The following is an 18143-nucleotide window of genomic DNA, read 5'->3' on the forward strand; positions in this document are numbered from 1 at the left end:
TTATTTCTCAGGTTGACTATGTCACGCATGAGGAAATGGCTACGCTCCAATGTCTATATTAGCATACTATTTTGGATGCATGCACAAGACATTATTTAATTCTAAGTAGTATGCTCGTGTGGCATTCGAAACAGAGCTATTGTGCGCCTATGCCTGTGAGGGATGAGAAGTGAGTACTATACAGTATTTTAATTGGTATGTCCATTTCAATCATAAGTCCATAACTATGTAGGCTATAGTGTCAACAGGTGCAGCCTTAGGGAAATGCTGTCCTCTCCCTTTTAGAAAACCCACACTACACTTCCCATGACTCCACAGTCAGCCATATTGGTGCACAGGTGTGAAAGTTTTCCCATTCCCGATCAGCTCTGCTGGCCCCACTTCATCAAGAAACTGAACACAGCACATTAAAGGCCCAGTGCAGTCAAAAATGTGATTTTATGTATTTCCACACTTGGGGTGAAATAACACTGTGAAATTGTGAAAATAATGATAATGCCCTTTTAGTGTAAGAGCTGTCTAACAAAGACTACCTGACATTTCAGCCTGCTTTGGTGGGATGGAGTTTTGGCCTTCCATGGTGACATCACCATGCAGTAAATTAGACCAATAAGAGAGTTCCAAACCTCTCTGCAAATAACATCTAATTTTCAGTTTCCCCCTCCCCACTCAGACCACTCCCAGAAAGTCCTAGAAAATTCTTGCTTAAGAAATTGTTACCCAGAAATTATTTAGATATTTAGATAAAAATAAATAAAAACAACTGCATTGGACCTTTAACTCTTAGTATTAAGATTTTTTTTAAACTGCTTGTAAAGTCCCCTATTTTGGGGACCTGCGTGGTCGAGTACCGGTTCCCATCGTCATTTTCGCTTATAAATCGATATGTGCGTTGAGCAGTAGCCCTGATTCTCATGGACACGAGTATGTATCTTCTGCCTGTGTGAAGCAGAATATGAAATCTGACACCACTTGAAGCTGGGATGTCCCTCCTACCATTTAATTTGCTCTTCCAACTGTCCATCAATTCCTGGCTGAAACCTACCTCATTGCCACTAACAACAAATATTATAATTTTTTTACTAACAACAAATTCTTATTTACGACGGCCTAGGAACAGTGGGTTAACTGCCTTGTTCAGGGGTAGAACGACATGTTTTTACCTTGTCAGCTCAGGGATTCAATCTAGCAAACTTTTGGTTACTGGTCCAACGATCTAACCACTAGGCTACCTGTCGCCACTTATGCCTGGAATCCTTACATCATAACACATCAGGAGAGAGTGGTTTCATCACTGTAGCACTGTGGATCGATTTATAGCCAGTAATCTAAAATAATTCATAGATTTGAAACAAACACGTTTAGTATTTGTTATTTTAGGTATTTTATTAGGTTCCCCATTAGCTGTTGCGAAAGCAGCAGCTACTCTTCCTGGGGTCCACATAAAACATGACATAATACAGAACATTAATAGACAAGAACAGCTCAAGGACAGAACTACATACATGTCAGTCATTTGTCATAGACGGACAAGATTAATATGAGATGAAAGGCGAGTTCCTAACAAGTTCAGGAAGCCAAGCTTGAGTTCTGTGAGAGGTTCACAGCGATGGGGGCAGACTTTTTGATCAAGAGAGAACTTGAGAAAGTATGCACACTAAATATACAAATTATGTATTTTACAGGAAGGTGAAATATTATAGTTAGTCGTTTTATAAATTAATTATACTATATTTAGAAAAAAAGTCATTTCAAGCCTAATTCATACAGTTTTGTTGAGTAGGAAATGCATCATATAAAATATTTCATATTTTCATCATGTTTGTACGGTGTACTTGAGCTTGGGTCCTCAAAAATGACTACACCTCAGCAATTTTTAACTTTTTTTTTTTACCAGAAAGGTGAGATTTTAACCTTTCTTGGAGTATGCAACAATACTATTGTTAATGGCTCAATAATTACTTTTGGGGTTTACGTAGATTACATTTTCGATTACATTTAGTTACATTTAAGAGGTTAAGAGAGACACATTCGAGAGCAGCAGGGCTTGCATTTGAAAGCCCCTAAGTTTTTTTTTATCAAGTGATCTATGTTCTGTTTTGCATGAAGACTAATTTGAGATGGATACCTTTTGATTTTGTATGTAAAATCTAATTTAATTAAATAAAGAAGAACTAGCCGTTTGTTTTGTTGTTGTTGTTTTATTTCCTGTAGGATTGACATCCTACAGTATAAATCTGGATAATAAGAAAAAGGAGGCAGAGAAAGAAGCTCCAGCAATTCTATCTTCCTTTTCTGTCCATCCTGATTCTACACTAGCTGGCCCTTCCAGCTTCTAAATGATTGAAGCCATGCCTCACCTCTCTGGAAGCACAGGTAAGGGCAGACACATGGCTAAGACTCATGTATAATGTTCATGTTACTACATTATTTTTATTTTTAATTTAACTTGGCAAGTCAGTTAAGAACAAATTCTTATTTACAATGACGGCCTACCCCAGCCAAACCCGGACGACGCTGGGCCAATTGTGCGCTGCCCAATCCCGGCTGGATGTGATTCAGCCTGGATTTAAACCAGTGACTGTAGTGTCACCTCTTACACTGAGATGTTGTTCCATAGACCGCTGCGCCACTCGGGAGCCCCCTGCCACTTGGGAGCTAAGAGTGCTCTTCTTAGTACCAGCATTTTGGGCCCAGCCAATCACAGAGTTCTGTTGTCCCTTAATTTGAATATTAATTGTCGTTAGCACTGGGCTACAGCATGCAATATGAAAAGGCCTATAAGGTAGTACAGCCTCTGCCAAGAGGTTTTAACCTTGATGGCAGAGGAGGTAGTGTGCTTGTCCTGCAGTGGTGTAAAAGACTTAAGTAGTACTTTAAAGTATTTTGACTTAAGTAGTTTTTTGGGGTATCTGTACTTTACTTTACTATTTATATATTTGACAACTTTTACTTTTACTTCACTACATTCCTTAAGAAAATATTATACTTTTTACTCCATACATTTTCCTTGACATCCAAAAGTACTCGTTACATTTTGAATGCTTAGCGGGACACGAGAAATTGTTTAATTCACACACTTATCAAGAGAACATCCCTTGTCATCCCTACTGCCTTTGATTCGGCGTACTCACTAAACACACATGCTTCGTTTGTAAATTATGTCTGAATGTTGGAGTATGGCCCTGGCTATCCGTAAATTAAAAAAAACAAGAAAATGTTGCCGTCTGGTTTGCTTAATATAAGGAATTTGAAATGATTTATACTTTTACTTTTGATACTTAAGTATATTTTAAACCAAATACTTTTAGACTTTAACTCAAGTAGAATTTTACTGGGTGACTTTTACTTTTACTTGAGTCATTTTCTATTAAAGGTATCTTTACTTTTACTCAAGTATGACAATTGGGTACTTTTTCCACCACTGTTGCCCTGTAATGGGATCATGCTTTTCTCACTGTAGGGTTGCATGAGACTCTGGCCCTTCTCACCTCTCAGCTCCACCCTGATGCCAAACACAAAGAAGACCTGGTGTTCCTCAAGGATGTCTTCAGCGAGAAGAGCCTGGCGTATCTGATGAAGGTACAACCCTAAAGATGTGTCCCCCTTATGTAACCCACTGGGTTCAAAGTTGTGTTAATGCTGTATAGCCTAGGCTCTGGGAGCTAACTTAAGTATTCAGGTCTTATAGGCAAAGCAGGCTGAATTTGATCTTCATACTATGTGTGTTGCAGAGAAGGCTGGTGGGAGGAGGTATAGGAGGACGGGCTCGTTGTAATGTCTGGAATTTAATTAACGGAACAAAGTCAAACGTGGTTTCCATATGCTTGATGTGTTTGATACCATTTCAGCCATTACTATGAGCCTGTCCTCCTATAGCTCCTCCCACCAGCCTCTGATGTGTTGTACCACAGATCCATGAGAAGTTGCGGCAGTATGAGCGGCAGAGCCCTACTCCAGTTCTCCACAGCGCCTCCTGTCTGGCAGAGGATGTAAGTACACCCACTGAGTTGAAAACACAGGGCAGGTGAAGAAGATATGGTGGATGCCTCCTGGAACTTTGCTCTCACCTACCCAGTTAATAAATGTCAGTGAAGATGGAGGAAGATAGATTCAGTTGTGTTGAGTCACCAGCAATATGTCTTAGGCCTACTTATGATGACATCCTAATGCCCTGGTTGACAGTTGGCTGAGGAGATTCAGAATGGACCGATGGAAGGTGATGAGAGGGAACTGCTTCTGCTTCTGAGTGCTCCTCATCTCAAGGTACACATGTCTCACACACACACACACACGCTTGTGCGTCTCTCTCTCGCCTCACACACACACACACACGCGCGCCTCTCTCTCTCTCCTCTCTCTCTCTCTCTCTCTCTCTCTCTCTCTCTCTCGCTCTCTCTCTCTCTCTCTCTCTCTCTCTCTCTCTCTCTCTCTCTCTCTCTCTCTCTCTCTCTCTCTCTCTCTCTCTCTCTCTCTCTCTCTCTCTCTCTCTTTCTTTCTTTCTTTCTTTCTTGTTTTTTATCTCTTCAACATCATCAAAAGCAAGCACTCAGCCTTTTTACAGACACAGGCTGAGTCCCAAATGGCACCCTATTCCTTACATATTGTGAAAAGGTAGTGCACTACATAGGGAATAGGGTGCCATTTCGGAGGCAACCACAGACAGTCCTCTTCAGTCACATTAATCAAGGTCATTATGCTCAATTTAATGGCTTTTTATGTCTAACAGCTAGGGAAGAAATCACAGCTCATGACATTAGTATAGTAATATCTTCATTATACACGCTCGTTTGCACAATAGCCTGGGGGGATTTTGTCTCTCTCTTTCAATCTCTTCTCAAGGTTCTTCAGTCTCAATTTCTTTGTGCCTCTCTTTCATCCTTTCTCTCTTTCCGTGCCTTGCTCATTGAATCAACGGATTGTCTGTCCCACTCAGTTTTAGTGGAAACAAAATATTTATTATCATCGTCATTGTTTAGGATGTGTCCCATCTCACTATGGTCTGTCTCTCTCTGACCTATAGGCTATCCTGGCAGCCCATGACACGGTGGCCCAGAAGAACTTTGACCCCGTGCTGCCCCCGCTGCCAGACGAAGTGGACGACGAGCTGGAGGAAGAGTCTGTGAAGATCGTCCGGTTGGTGAAGAACAAGGAGCCCCTGGTGAGTCTTGATAGGATATGATGTGATATGATACAATATGCAGTACAATTTACGTTAGCTTACAATATACGTTACAATACTTTATTGTGGGTGCATGAGATTCTGACCCTCATTTCATGGCAATTCATTTTGAGAGGCCAGTGGTACATTTAAAATATAATATGCACAACCATACTCAACCATTTAGAATTTGAAAGGCTATAAGTAGGTAGGTGTCATGTTTTGCGATTGTCTTCTGTGAGCTAGTTAAGTGTCTGCGAGCTAGTTAAGTGTCTGTGACATAGTTAAGTGTCTGGGAGCTATAATTAAGAGCATCACCTGTTGACATTTTCCAGGGGGCGACCATCCGCAGAGATGAGGTGACAGGGGCTGTAATAGTGGCCAGGATCATGAGGGGAGGGGCTGCGGACCGCAGTGGTAAGAGAGCAGCATGTGTAAGCACGTGTACACACACACAGCACAAACCCTCACTCCCACAACAATGCCCTACCGCTCATTTGGTACTGTACCAACCATATCTTAGATCCTTCCCCGTACCGACACCACCAAAGTACCCTACCTCCTCCATTTTTCATCCACATTCATACCCACCCTCATAAACTACCAACCTGGACTCAGGGGTAGACGTAACATAGTAAATATAAATCCGAGACACTCCAATTAGTGTGATTCGTATTAGTATTTCGTATGGTATGTATTAATGTGTGGATGTCCATCCTATGATGAGCTACGAATTACAATTCGTATGATATGTTACGAATTGCAATTCGTACAATTTGTAACGAATTTGCAAAAAGTATGATATGTTACTAATTCCATTTTGTTGTGGCTAACATTAGCTAGGTGGCTAGTGCTAACGTTAGCTAGGGTTAAGGTTAGGGTTAGGAGTTAGGTTACGGAGTTAGGAGTTAAAGGGTTAGCTAACATGCTAAGTAGTTCCAAAGTTGCTAAAATGCTTAAGTTGTCTGTGTGGAGATTCAAACACGGAACCTTTGGGTTGCTAGACGTTCGCGTTATACGCCCACCCATCCTGACCAACCAGCCTTAAGTAACCTTCTGTCTTCTGTAACCATACTGATGGGTTCTGACTTCTAAACTTGAAATACTGTTAATCATCAGGTATCCTATGGAAATGAGAAGGGCCACAGTCTGGTTTCGACACCAAAAGTTAATGATTATCTGTAGGAGGAATGTGTATGGTGGAGTCAATTAAGGTTGGATATGAGCCATGGGCTTGGAATGTACTGAGTAAAGGAAAGGCAATCACATGGTTGCGGTTACTGATAAGGGTGGAGAGCTGTGGATTAGTGAGGAGTGTGGGCCGAGGTCAGGTCAGATTAAGGGAGTTTATTACCCCCATCACTTAACTTCCTGCCTAGCAATAAATATGTAATGTTTAGAGGGAAGGAGGAGATTTCACCCAAATTAGGGTTTATATACTTGTGCTAGTGGGAACATGTCTTGGTCTGTTCAGCTGTCTGACCCTTTGGGTGTATAAACTTGGTTTGAGCTTTAATAATCGTCCGTGAGTTTTTACACGGTTCATTTAGAACCTAACAATACCAAACGCATCATATCATACTAATTTGAGTGTGCCGGATTTAAATGTACTATGTTAGGTCTATTCTATGAGACCTGGCTGAAACTACAGTTCCACTTTACTCAACTCAAGCCTATCTATTGGACAGCATCCCAACCTATTACAACATAATGAAGGTTATTCATGGTCATAAAGTCCTCACCTCAAAAGTCAAACTTCTTGGTTTAAGTCAACTGGATGACTCAAGGCAGCAAATCCATCTCTCTCAACCACGACATTCTGAAGACAGAGAAGGAAGAACTTCCGATTTATACCCAAATTTGAAGTTGAACAAATATTGAAATGCTGATAGGAGAAGGGATTATATGTCATGGCCTCACAGAAATAAAACTAGTCACTACTGTATATAGACTAGACATCAAATCCTTGCGATTAGGCGTGTGCCACAAGATTGCATTTTGCAGATTATTACTGAGCGGGGTTGCAGTCAAAGCTGGTCACTGCCATTGCCATGGAAATGTTATTGACGCTGTCTGTGTTTGGTTTAGCTCATATATTTTAGAAAGTAAATGCACATGTTGGTGTTTGACTGACTGGTACTGCTTGTGTTGTTTCCTGTATGTATGTATGTATGTATGTATGTATGTATGTATGTATGTCTGCCTGTCTGCCTGTCTGTCTGTCTGTCTGTCTGTCTGTCTGTCTGTCTGTCTGTCTGTCTGCCTGTCTGCCTGTCTGCCTGTCTGTCTGTCTGTCTGTCTGTCTGCCTGTCTGCCTGTCTGTCTGTCTGCCTCCCTCCCTCCCTCCCTCCCTCCCTCCCTCCCTCCCTCCCTCCCTCAAGGTCTGGTGCATGTGGGAGATGAACTTCGAGAGGTCAACGGAAACTTGATCATTCACAAAAGACCAGATGAGATCAGTCAGATTCTGGTAGGTGTAATGCTTTGCTCTCTAATCTAGCTACTATACAGGCTATCATTGTTTTCATTGAAGACAATGAACTGCAGTAATTGATTATCAAGGTAATGTTAGCCTCATGCTTTATCCTTTTGACTTTTATTTAACCAGTCCCAGTCACAAGGCTCCATCACTTTGAAGATCATCCCTGCCATTGCAGAGGAAGACAGGCTGAAGGAGAGCAAGGTGAGGAGGAACACCAAAACATTACATTCTTATTGCCCCAGTTCAGGTAGTGTGAAAATGTTTTCTCCCTGCTGAACACAACCCTGATTTGTTATGAGAGTATCCAGCCATAGAATTACAATGCATACTTCTATGTACTATGAACATTTTGAGGAATGTTCATAGTCCATTGACAGTCAAATCGTTATGAAGGCCATTGATGGCCAGAATGTTATGCTTTTATTTATGTATTGGCAGCTATAAAAATAAATAAAGATATACAAACTCCCAGTAATTTATTGGGTAAAACACCAACTTGAAGGCACAGTGATGCCGAAACATTGGTGCTTTACCCAATAAATTACTGGGAGTTTATATAGTCAGCACCTCTACACAAAATCATTTTCTCTGGGTGTGTGCCAGCTCATGCTATTTATTTATTGGCACACAAGAAAGTACAAAACAATATGATGAGAGTTTAAAAGGCAAACGAAAAGAGGGGTAGAAAACCCATAGAGGCTTGTAAGGCATCCCTTAAATGTAAGTTCAAATAAGACATATTTTAATTGTGGTGAGAGATGGACCTATTCTTCTCTTTAGAATGTCTATGCACCCCTGTCATGATTTGAACCAGCTCTTCCTGTACTAGGTCTACCTGAGGGCCCTGTTTGACTACACCCCCTTTGAGGACAAGGCCACGCCCTGCCAGGAGGCGGGACTTCCTTTCAAGCGGGGGGACATCCTGCAGGTGGTGAGCCAGGACGATGCCACCTGGTGGCAGGCCAAGAGAGTGGGCGACAGCAACCTGAGGGCCGCCCTAATCCCCTCTACACAGTTTCAGGAGAGGTAGGCAAGACTGAATTTTTTAGAATGGTTTAAACCTTAAAGACTACAGAATAATGGACATGCCTCAAGGACAACTTACTTAAGGCCCCTGCTGTATATGATGTCATATTGCTGAATTTACCTTTAATTTGAGAAATAGATTTGTATGAGTATTCTGCATTTTCCAAACACTGTTGGGATATAATTGCCAATGATATTGGGAAGAGCCAGTAGTGTTAGTCTTGGCAGATTAGAATTTTGTTATTGTTGATTTTCTGTAAACTGGAAGTCACCTCGCTGTGTATGATGTCAAATTGCTGAGTCTCCTTTAACTTTGTGGGATTTTTATCCCATCTACACCTCTCCCAGGCGTCTTAAATACAGAATAAAGATGGGCACTTACCAGGCGCCTGTGTCACCGAAAACACCCACATGTAAGCTCCCTCAATACACTGATTCCCAATGATCACTTATATTTCACACCATTAGTAATAAAAACAGTTTTGTCTGCATTGTATTATTTGCATTCTAGAAATTCTTATACTTTATGTAGAGAAATAGAAAAAAAGATAAAGGATATCAAAAGAGAGGAGGGATTTGAAAATGATCCTCCAATGGTTCATCTTTTTATCCAATTCCGAAGCAAATGTGACAACAAATCTGTAGGTGGGCAAACAAAGGCTAATATAACTGTCCTCTCTTATATGTTTATCTGTCTGAGTGTTGACTGGGAGGTCTTACATTTTGATATGTTCTAATGTTATCTGTACCTTGACAAAAATGCATGACTTATCATGTGGGCACTGCCTGTTTGAGTTGTGTTCATTTCCCCCCCTTTACTGCTCACCTCAGATGATCCGGCTGAAAAAGGTAGGTGGAGAGCCCCACACACACACATACAGACACTTGTCGAATGTTATTTTCTTTGCCTACGTACCCTACCTTCCTTGACCCAATACTTGTAACACACCTGCCTGCTTTGCTTTACCACCCTAGCTCACCTCCTGGACTCTTCAGAAACCTCCACAGTCCACACACCCCTTCCCTCCTTACCCTCCCCCTCTCACCCTGTCTTCTCTCCCTGCTTGCCTCCCTACAGCAGACTGTGACAGTGAGGGCTCTCAGAGTGGACAAGACATAGGTGAGGGCATCACGGACTAAGCTCCACTCGCCAACACGCTTCATTTCTAGCCCACCAACGCTAAAGCTAAGCTTTACCTAGCCTCGCGGCCAAGCTAATCCACTCACTGAAAGGTCGATGTGGGCTGTTGAAACACATTTTGTTCAAATTAATGCATTACGACACCATTATTTACCCTGATGAGGTCTTTACAATGTAGCTCTAGTCCCTTTTTGAGAGTTTTAAGTGAAGGTTTACAAGATCTCCCTCACACCACATCTCCTTCACCTTGACCTTTCCCTTCATTGTGACTATGGCCATGTTCCAGACCGCCTGCAAAGCAGTCGCACTGCACACGTTAACCAATGATTGAATACTACATCATATCCATTGCAGTCGTGCGTCAGATTACATTATCATATTGAAGTGGTTACCTGCAATGTGGGTGGCCTCGAACGTGGCCTATATGACAACTTTGCTGCACTCCCCGGTCCTCAAACCCACATCCACCTTTCTAGCTAGTATCTCTACTGCTTTGCTAATTGCTAATACAGGATCCACCTTTCATACTATGTTAGAAGTGTCTTACTGTGGCTTAATGCTGCTGAACACTTTTGCCACCTCCTTTTTGGTTTCCGGAACAGAGTTGGATCAATTCCTTTTCAATTGTGGTTGGTTGAATTAAAGTTGTGCTCCTATGGGGGAAAGAAATCCACATCCAATTCAACAAACTGTTAGCAATGTGTTAGTGCTATTAGCATGGTATGCTTCTTGTCTACTTTCAGTATGCTCTGTGGCCTTTTGTTGAGCGCCATTGCTGTGAACTTTTGTGGTGCTTGGTGTTTGCGCCTCACTATAGGTGCTTCTTGTGTTTTTGTCTATTGGTGCTTGCCTTTAAAGAGGCCTTGCGTTGGACTCATGGCTAACTCAACCAAGCTGATCTGCTCCTTTGCTGCACCATATCAAACACTGGGGCTGGTTGAGTAGTGGTCTAATGCTAGTTGTAGTTTTTCCCAATAAGAGTAAAGCGACCCCTGCTTCCTGTGGCCATGCTTTTTCCTTGGATTTTTACTCAGGTACCGTTACAGACTTTTATTCACGTCGTAGTGTGTGTGTTATGTTGCTTTTTCCTTCCATATTTTTTTGTGGGGAGGGTGAAATTGATCATTTTATCTGGAGCCCTTTGATCAGGCAACTAACGTTTTGTGATTGGAAGCCTTTTCTGAAAAAAGCTTCTCTCTAAATTATACTGTGAAGTTAGCCTGAGTGCTACTTTGTCTCTGCTTTCGCAAATTATGAATCATCAATGTTGTGTTATTTAATTTAAAAAACAGTCAGGTACACAGCAAAAAGGTTTAAGTGTTCATTTTAGGCACCCAGACTAAAGTGTTAAGTGCTCTTTCTTGCATTTTGTATCTGTCTGTCCCTCATATTTGTCTGTCTTTTCGTGTGACTGTTACCTCAGCTGGTCTACGCAGAAGTTTCTGTCTGAGTAGAAAAGATCGACAGGGGTCCCCGGGAGAGCCTCACACTCCAGACTCGGCCCTGCTGGACTTCCTAATCTATGAGGAAGTGACACGCTACCAGCCCCGCCCCAGCGAGAGGCCTCGCCTAGTGGTGCTGATAGGTAAAGGACATGAGGGCTCTGTAGGTTATTAGTGTCAAGCAGACTATGGTTTTGGGATATATTGAACTACAGGTATGAGATTTAGGATTTCTGAATTTACCAATCCATAATGTTAGCTAGTTGTGTTAAAAATATACTCTCTATATATACAATACCAGTCAAAAGTTTGGACACACCTACTCATTCAAGGGTTTTTCTTTATTTTTACTATTTTCTACATTGTAGAATAATAGTGAAGACATCAAAACTATGAAGTAACACATATGGAATCATGTAGTAACCAAAAAAGTGTTAAACAAAATACATTTTATATTCTTCAAAGTAGCCACCCTTTGCCTTGATGACAGTTTTTTGCACACTCTTTTGGCATTATCTCAGCTTCAGCTTCATGAGCCAGGAGATGTGTTTTGGGTCACTGTCCTGTAGAAAAACAAATTATAGTCCCACTAAGTGCAAAATAGATGGGATGGCGTATCACTGCAGAATGTTGTGGTAGCCATGCTGGTTACGTGTGGTAAGCTGGTTAACACTTGAATTCTAAATAAATCATGACAGAGTCACCAGCAAAGCACCATCACACCTCCTCCTCCATGCTTCACGGTGGGAACCACACATGCGGAGATAATCCGTTTACCTACTCTGCGTCTCACAAAGACACGTCGGTTGGAACCAAAAATCTCAAATTTGGATTCATCAGACCAAAGGACAGATTTCCACCGGTCTAATGTCCATTGCTCGTGTTTCTTGGCCCAAGCAAGTATTTTCTTCTTATTGATGTCTTTGCAGCAATTCGACCATAAAGGCCTCTGGGCTTCCTTTCCTGTGGCGGTCCTCATGAGAGCCAATTTCATCATAGCGCTTGATGGTTTTTGTGACTGCACTTGAAGATTGACTGACCTTCATGTCTTAAAGTAATGATGGACTGTCGTTTCTTTTTGCTTATTTGAGCTGTTCTTGCCATAATATAGACTTGGTCTTTTACCAAATAGGGCTATCTTCTGTATACCACCCCTACCTTGCCACAACACAACTGATTGGCTGAAACACATTAAGAGGGAAAGAAATTCCACAAATTAACTTTTAACAAGGCACACTTGTGAATTGAAATGCATTCCAAGTGACTACCTCATGAAGCTGGTTGAGATAATGCCAAGAGTATGCAAAGCTGTCATCAAAGCAAAGAGTAGCTACTTTGAAGAATCTCAAATATGAAATATATTTTGATTTGTTTAACACTTTTTTGGTTAATACATGATTCCATATGTGTTATTTAATAGTTTTGATGTATTCACTATTATTCTACAATGTAGAAAATAGTAAAAATAAAGAAAAACCCTGGAATGAGTAGGTGCGTCCAAACGTTTGACTGGTACTGAATATATACTGCCATTGTTTTATTGAGGAACCTTAGCTGATCGGTTGAATTGTGTGTGCTTGTCATTGAAAGCATTATTAATATCTACAACAATTGATCAAAAATATACATTACCCAATGGAGGCTCCTCAGAGTAGGAAGGGGAGGACCATCCTCCACAGTGAATTTCATAAAAATAAAAATAGTTACATTACAAAAGTTATCCTTTTTAGATAAAACTATACTAAAAATATTCAAATGTCACCAAATAATTTATTAAAACACACAGTTTTGCAATGAAGGTCTACAGTAGCCTAAACAGCACTCTGTAGTGTAGCACCATAGTGTAGCCGGAGGACTGCTAGTTTCCGTCCACCTCAGGGTATATTGACTTCAATACAAAACCTAGGAGGCTCATGGTTCTCACCCTCTTCCATAGACTTACACAGTAATTATGACAACTGCCAGAGGACATCTTCCAACCTATCAGAGCTCTTGCAGCATGAACTGATATGTTGTCCACACAATCACAGGATCAGTACTGAAAGCATAAGCTACAGCTAGCTAACTGCTGCAGTTCATAATATGTGGTGAGTAGTTGACTCAAAGAGAGAGAAAGACAATAGTTGAACAGTTTTGAACTCTTCAAAAATGAAGGAGAAGCGAGAGAGCAAAAGAGAGAGCGATGTCATATTTTTTTTCACTTTCACTTAGCTTGTGAATGCAGCTAGCTAGTTTAGCCTACTCAAACACCCGGCTTGAAGAGAAAGAGATGCTATGTTAGCTAGCTGGTTATGGCTATCCAACACTGGAACTTTTCCAAGTCAATGTAAGCATTTGACTGTACATTGTACTGCATGATGGTAGCGGGTTAACTAACGCGATAGGTCTAGTAGCTATGTTGACTATGATGTTAGTGAATATGGTGACAATGATGTAGGCTGTGTGTAGCGGTTAGCGGTTATGATATGAAGGTTTGGCTTGGAACAGTGTTTTCACCTGGTCACAGACAGCTGATTTGTTGTGCACTGAAGTCCACAAGCGAAGGGAAAAGGTGAAAGGAGGAGCACGTAGATGCGAGAAGGAATTATGTGATTATGCTGTTTGTACATGGCTGCTATGAAAGTGAACGGTGTTTGTGTGTGATCAGGGTTCTATTCCTTCAGCTGATTCTGTTGAAAAACTTTCCCTGAACAGAATCAAACGGGGATAAACATACCTGAATTTCTCAAATAGAAACTCTCGTTTGCAACTGTTGGACAAATGTTTACACCCTAGATCAGTTAGATACAGGCAAGATTGTGCAAAGCGGTATTGAATGTGTCTCTGTCACCTTGATTACTCACATTTTGCTCTCGACCTCTGCACCTACATTGTAAACTTTCATTCATAGACTAGGTTGTAGCATCCTCATGATGGGTATAGGGAAAATTTGAGTATCATGTAGTAGCCTAAACCTAGCGATGTTACTTTGAACTGGGTGAATGGAATATGAATGACAGTTATCCAATATGCTGTAATAGAAATAAGGCCATGCTCATAAAACAATAATCGCCATCCCTCATCTTAAACGGCACCGACCGCTACTGACATTATCACACTCCCTTATAGAGACATTTAGAAAGGTAGTCCTGTTTCATGAGAGTCTCATTTACAAGGGGGGTCCTTCCTACCTGGACTGGCCTCTACTGACCTGCACTATAAACATGTCTGCCTATGTAATGTAGACTTGACGACAAGTGTTCAGGCGGTTGGTAAACAAGGTGTTCTATCATTGTCTGTCTGGCCACAGGTTCCCTTGGGGCCAGAATTAATGAGCTCAAACAGAAGGTGATTGCTGAGAATCCCTGCCACTTTGGTGTGGCTGTACCGCGTGAGTCTCACTCTCTCACTCTCTCACACTCACTCACTCACTCACTCACTCACTCACTCACTCACTCACTCACTCACTCACTCACTCACTCACTCACTCACTCACTCACTCACTCACTCACTCACACACACACACACTCACACACTCACACACTCACACACTCACTCACTCACTCACTCACACACTCACACACTCACACACTCACACACTCACACACACACGACTACATTTCGCTCGCAGACGCACACACACAGAGTAAGTGGCATTGTGTCCATGTTATTCTTGGTATTGTATCTGTGAATTTCCTTTCCACCCTAGACACCACTAGAGCCAAGAAGAGTCACGAGAGGGAGGGAGTGGAGTACAACTTCATCACTAAACAGGCCTTTGAGGCTGACATTCAGAGCAACATGTTAGTTCATACTTCTAACATTATATAGATTAGCTAATCATTTTAAAAAAGAAATAAAGGAAAGTTGTGAAGATAGATATTGGGCTCAATTCAATCTGCGGAAGTTCAGCGTTAAATCCTGATTGAAATTTAAAGGCAATGTTCCCGCGTTAGCTGAGACTGCATTCACGGTTGCATATGCCGGCTCAATCGGAAATTACCTTAACATTTCTATTGCGGAATCTGTGACGCAGCGATACAGATTGAATAGAGGCCCTTTGTATTTATCAATAATAAAGAAATGTTGTTTCTACTGCATTGTGTTAGGCTATGTTTTGTTTGTTCAGTTTTATAGAGTATGGGGAGTACAAGGATAACTTCTATGGCACCAGTCTGGAGGCCATCCGCAGTGTGCTGGATCGAAATAAGATTTGCTTGGTGGATGTACAACCAGAGGTATGTATGTATATCAGCCAGTGGAGGGAAAAATGGGGACGATGGGCTCATTGTAATGGCTGGAATGGAACGGTCCTCCCCTTTTCCTTACTCCACCCTCGTCTACTGACCTCAACCAACAGATTCACATAAATATTGTAAGTACAGTGACATGTACACAATCGACTGAATGAAAAACAAAGCTATTACTTGCAGTGTTGATACGTTACGTAACAGAAGTTTGTGACTATGGCACAACGTGCATGTGTCTTATGCTATTTCTGTGTAAACCATTTGAGGTCAACCCGAACCATGTGTATTGTGCCATCCAGGATGACCATCATGATGAGGAATGTGTTCTGTTCTCCATCAGGCACTGAAGGTCCTATGGACATCTGAGTTTAAGCCTTATGTCATATTTGTGAAGCCTCGTATCCATGAGAGCCACTGCAAACGTCACGGCTCCTCTTCGTCACTCAGTGTAGGCATCACTGTGAGTTCCACTTACACACACACACACACACACACACACACACACACACACACACACACACACACACACACACACTAGGGACAGGAGTTTTTCCTGATCAGGTTGCATAACCAGGAAAAACCACACACATAGCCACACACTTAGGCATAACCTTTTCCCCAGACACACTACAGACTGAAGACCATAATATACATTTAAAAACAAACACATTCACCCTATCAATACAACAATGCTATAGACAACCCACCAATCCTATAGACAACCTACACCTTTAAGACAAACTCACCCTATGGACACACCCAACCTCGTATGGATGGCAGTCACATCCTATTGATAATACATAGGTATGTAGCTACAGTAAAACCAATGCTGTTAAAACATCTGATAGTCCCGAATCTCTCTCCATTCTCTCTGCCCCATGGTTAGGAGGAGGACCTTCAGGAAATGAGGCAGTCGGCCGTGCTGATGGACGAGCGCTACGGCCACCTGGTGGACCGGGTACTAGTGAAGGAGGACTTGGCCAGTGTCTGTGTAGAACTCCGGGATATCTTGCAGAGGGTTGAGACGGAGGTTCACTGGGTGCCTATTTGCTGGGTCCGAACCACCTAGCATACACTCCCTGGCGCTACAGAGGGGCTATTGCATATAATACAATTAAAACCATGCCATTAGAAACTAGCGGGTGACGTTGAGATAATGGGAATGGGTTTGAACTTTTAAGTGTTTTACTGCCATTGTGTTCAACCACTACCATAATCTCACAGGCCAGAACCAAATCTCAGATGCGCTTATGTTAACAGTCACGAGAGACTACCACTGCCAGAGTGATGGTGTTGGTGGTGGCAAACTGCTATTGAGATGAGTGGAGGACAAAGAGGGAACTTGGGAATGGGACCATTCCACTAGGACAACGGCTACCGGTGGTGACTCAAGTGAATACAGTGGAATCATTTGAAGCAGTTTGGGTTGCCTGGCTCTTGACGGACTCTTAAGAGACTTGTCGTTGCCTTTACACGTTGGATCAGAAGTATTGGCTGTGGTCACCTCAAGATCCAGTCTATTTTGCATTGCTGAATTGTGGACAGTTTAAACATTTGTATTATTCATTCATCCTCATTGTATGAGCTTGTCCTGTTTACTTCATCTTTAATAGAGGCTATGCGCAATGGGGACTTGTGGATACTGGCTGAACGAAAGCATAGTAATCAAATGTTGTTGATCAGTAGGCTAAGATACTGTAAGTCCCAAATGGAAGGGTAACATATTGTAGCCTCAGAGACTCCACAGAAATCTGCCAAAATAAGCTCAATAACTTAATGCATCCACACACTCCTACTGAGCATTCGCCTGTATTGTGAGTAGGCCTACGCCATCTTGATCTATAGTAGAGCATAATACTCCTATATGGCAATGTGGCAACAACCATGAAAAAGCATATAATACTTGCATGTGAGAGTAATGGTCTTGAAAATGTATACTATTTATCAGAGCCATGCATCCTATAATAATCTAGAATGTGTACAGTAGATTAGTCTAGTAAGTACTGAACATCAAACAGAATGCAGTACAAATATTGGTTTTCAATGATACATAACAGATGTGGGCAAGATGGAGATAGGATTTCATTATGAATGATCAATTATGATTACTCATTGAATGCAAAATAATACTGAGGACTGTGTGCTTGTGATAAATCTCTCAAATGGAATTCAATAAAATCTCTTCCTTAAAGATACAAGGTGACCCTGTTGATTTGGCCTCACTCTTCAATGTCCTTCTAGCCGTGGTTACACCAGGAGAGGACAAGAAATTGAGGAAAGAATAATTGAGAAAGAGCCCTGGAATTCTGCCCAGAGGGGTTTAGCTCATTCAGTTATGCTCTGAGGGCAACTCCGCACCCAGGGCAGGTCAAATTTATTGGTTTGATGAAAGCTCAGTGGGTGGAGTTTACGGGTGAGTGTAAAATAAAGACAAGGCTGGCAGGGAGGTAGGCTCCTAAACCATTTCCCATGCATTGTCTATGGGGTTTCTTAACAAAACCGGGTGTAATATAATTCTGGCCACTGGTTGGTTTTGTGGCATTAGTCAGTCTGATTTCGCATGGGGAACACTGTAAACTGGAAGAGGTGCATATTTCTTCGCCCAGCAAGAGTCACAGAAGTGGTAAGATGAGGAGTGTTGGTGTGTGTCCAGTTGGCAATAACA

The 18143-nt window shown here is 41.8% G+C and overlaps 1 pseudogene; it reads left to right on the plus strand.

Annotated features, from left to right (window-relative positions):
• The window catches only part of LOC120046371, a 30562-nt pseudogene extending 12932 nt beyond the window's left edge, over positions 1–17630 (plus strand).
• Positions 17631–18143: the final 513 nt, after the last annotated feature.

This window comes from Salvelinus namaycush, chromosome 4 (assembly GCF_016432855.1).
Source record: "Salvelinus namaycush isolate Seneca chromosome 4, SaNama_1.0, whole genome shotgun sequence".
Taxonomy (NCBI): domain Eukaryota; kingdom Metazoa; phylum Chordata; class Actinopteri; order Salmoniformes; family Salmonidae; genus Salvelinus; species Salvelinus namaycush.